The sequence below is a fragment of the Crocuta crocuta genome, unplaced genomic scaffold, assembly GCF_008692635.1.
Source record: "Crocuta crocuta isolate KB4526 unplaced genomic scaffold, BGI_CrCroc_1.0 scaffold157, whole genome shotgun sequence".
Classification (NCBI taxonomy): Eukaryota; Metazoa; Chordata; class Mammalia; order Carnivora; family Hyaenidae; genus Crocuta; species Crocuta crocuta.
In genome coordinates, this window is record NW_027531872.1 from 102678 (window position 1) to 106201 (window position 3524).

The 3524-nt window shown below is 61.9% G+C and overlaps 1 pseudogene; it reads right to left on the reverse strand.

Moving 5' to 3' along the window:
• LOC144238890 (nuclear pore membrane glycoprotein 210-like) overlaps nt 1-3524 on the reverse strand; it is a 69755-nt pseudogene that overhangs the window by 21254 nt on the left and 44977 nt on the right.

Here is a 3524-nt window from a genome sequence, read left to right on the forward strand (position 1 = left end):
GAACCCCCCCCCAAGGAGGGAGGGTCCTGCCTAGGCTGACATGGGAGACGTGGGGCTAGAAGGTGGTCATGGGTGTCAGGCACCATGTGCCCGCTGCCCCAGGCGGCCTGGTTCCGTGGGCGGCTCACCCCGCGTGCATCTGGCCGCCGTTCATCCCGTTCCCCTGGGGCCCCCAGCCTGGTCCCCTGAGCCCGCAGCCCTACCTGACCGCGTTGCTCTGGGTCAGCACCACGGAGACGAGGGGGCAGTGACTGGGGACTGTCCTTCTCTAGGCTGAGTGGCCCTCACAGGACAGGATTCCAGATCCCCCCAACCCCAAATCTAACATGTCTCTGTCAGTGAGCAGGGAACTGGGACAGATGCAGGATCCAGAGTCTGGTTAGAACACACTATATACTCGTCTTCGTTCTGAAGTCTATACTCCTCTTAATCTGGCCCAAGATCAACCTTATTAGGTTTCTTTATAGTGCTAGTGACGCTTGCTGGACCCAGGCTCCTAAAACTCATCAGCCTATTTTGCATTTGGTCATACTGAGCCACTTCCTGGGTCTGGTGATGCAGGCTAATGCCTGGCATAGAGTAGGTACTCAATAAACTCCCATTCTCTTCCTTGGCTTGTCGTTTTCACTGCCCATTCTCCTTCTGCCCGGCCTGGCCCAAGGGTACTGATTCCATGACCTGGTGGAACCGGGCGCTTCTGAGCAGAATCCCGTACACTCTGTGGACACGTGGGTCTCAGGCTGAGCTCCTGCCCGCCTGGGCTCGAGGAGACGGATTTCAGGTGGGACTGGTGACCAAGCCCCTCCATGTGCCCAGGGCTGCCAGCACCCCCCCAGTACCTCCCCCACCTGCCAGATGGGAGACAGAGAGGGGTGGCCTGCCAAGGGCAGACCGCACGGGGAAGTGGGGGCCCCCGGGTGGCTCAGTCGGTTAAGCGTCGGACTCTGGGTGTCGGCTCGGGTCATCCGCTCGGACAGAGGGGAGCCTGCTTGGGATTCTCTCTCCTTCTCTCTCTGCTCCTCCCCTCGTTGCACACTCTATCTCTCAAAAAACATTAATTAAGAAAAGAGAGAGAGAGAGAGGTGGCTCGGAGGGAAACGCGTGAGCCTCAGCCCCTCTGTCCTCAGTTGCAGCCAGCTGTCATTTCAGCCACCTGGGCCCCAGCAGGAGAAAAACGGGCTAGCTCCTGAGGCCTAATCCTTTCTTTAAAGGGGAAAACAAAACAAAACAAAAAACAAAAAAGCAAGGCCTCCTTGGTCCTTCCTCTTCCTCTCCAGGACGTCTCTCTGACTCGTGCTGTGCGCGCCACAGGACAGATCGCACATTCCCAGTGCTTGCTTGTCTTTGTCAAATCTATGGGTAGAATCAGGGCCTCTACTCCACGACTCAGAAGGACGGGGTGGTTTCCCGGGGCTGCTTCCACAGAGACCGAAACTCCAGCAAAAGGGCCTAATCAGTGACCTCAATGTCAGGTCAAAGGCAGCCTCGGGGAAGGAGGGCGCTGTACAGGCTGGCTCCCCTGGGCGTCCCTGTGTTCACATGCTGTGGACTCAGGGGAGCTCACGGACTCCTTCCTGGGGGCCCTGGATGCTGCGCGAGGAACAGGGCGACAAGGCTCTGAAAAGGCTGCCCGTCGTCATGTGACACAAAACCACGCTCTTCTTACAGCCCAGACCCCGCACGGTCACGCCCACATGCAGCCTCCGAGACGCTTCCACAAGTCACCGCAGGCAAAGGGCGTCGGGGAGAACCACGCACTCGGAGCTGCTGGGGGGGGGGGGGGGNACCATCTCCCGCCTCCCTGAAGAAGCACACTGCAGTCCCCAAAGCGCGTCAGAGGCGACGGTCAACCTTCTCCGTCAGCAGGTCGCCAAGCCCAGGCCCACCAGCCGTGCCTCGGGCAGGTCACCTGGGGTCGGGGAGCAGCCGCCGCCGGGGGCGGGGGCGCTGAGGACTGGAGGGCTGCCATGACCACCGCGCGCGGGGACGTCCCCAGGGCAGGGACGGGGCTGGAGACCAGACTCTGGACCTCGGGGAGCATCTGGGGAGGGGCGCCGGGACGGCTCAGTGAGTTGGGCATCCCACTCGGCTCAGACTATGATCTCACGGGTCGTGAGTTCGAATCCCATGTTGACAGCACAGAGCCTGCTCTGGATCCCGTCTCCTCCTCTCTCCTCCCCTCTACCACTTGTGTGGTCGCTCGCTCGCTCTCTCTGGGGAGACTCAGTCTGGGGAAGAGTGATCTGTGGGGCCCAGGTTGGCTAGGCTGGCACTGGCTGGGGGGGCGGGTGGCAGCAGGCGCTGTGGGCTCCGAGGGCAGAGGCAGGACCCTCAGAGGGGGTGGTCCTCACGAGCAGAGCCGGGGCCCAGTAAACAGCCGCCCAGCGCCCCGCCACTAGCGGGCCCGCGTCCGGGGAGGGTTCGGAAGCACCCCGTGTCCGGCGGATCCCACGCTCTTTCCTGAGACACGACGACGAGCTTGAGGGTCTCCGCGTCCACGGCCCGCACCACCCTGGACACGGAGCCACGGCCGACGTCAGCCCCCGCGCCAGCCCGGCACCGTGTGCCACAGCAGTGCTCCCGTTGCTGACGGAGAAGAGGATGTGGGACTGGGGCTGGGGGCCACCCTCCCAGGTGATCTGGGGTGGGGAGCAAGAGCCGTGCCCGTGAGCCCAGCCTCATCCTCAGAGGCGAGGGTGCTCACGACCCGGAGCTCCCCATCTCAGCCCTCTGACTCCCGGGGGACGGGGATGCCCAGAGCGACGCAGGGGCCACGGGCACGCAGCCTTCGGTTCCTACCTGCATCATAGCCCCGATGATCAGTGTCGGCTTCCTGGGAATCAGCCTAAACGGGGGAAAGACCTGCGTGTGGAGACACAAGAGGGAGGGGCCGTCGTGGTGCAAGCTCACGCTGCTGGGCAGAAATCACCTGGACACTTGCAGGGAGAGGGACGCGTACATGGCACCGGCACGTCCGTCCTCTGCGAGGGGGGCTGGTCAGGGCCTGGGGTCCTGACCGGCTCTAGGGGAGCCTGAGCACCACCCCCAGCAGGTCTTCAGCCCGGCCGTGGGCCCGAGGATCTGTGCCTGTCCAGGGCACGTTCCGTTGTTTACAACGAGGCTTCATGCCACCAGATGTGAATCGCCATGAAAATAAGCACATTTTCGTCGCGTGGGACCCCTGCTTAGAGCACTGGCTCTCAGGGCGCGGTCCCCTGGGCAGCAGCTCCGGCGTCACCGCGCAGCCGTTAGAAATACACATTCTCGGCAGGAGGTCTTCAATGTGATGAAGAGAAAAAATATGCAGCCAAGAATCGTCTATCCACAAGCCTCTCATTCAGAATAGAAGGAGAGAGAAAAGTCTTTCCAAATAAACAAAACTTGAAAGAATCTGTCACCACTAAGCCAGCCCCACAAGAAATCCCGAGGGGGACCCTATTTGCTGCTGCGGGCATCAGCCCCATCGCCCACGGGACACCATCTCCAGAAGACGGCTGGGCCAGGCCCAGAGGCAGCGGACGAGG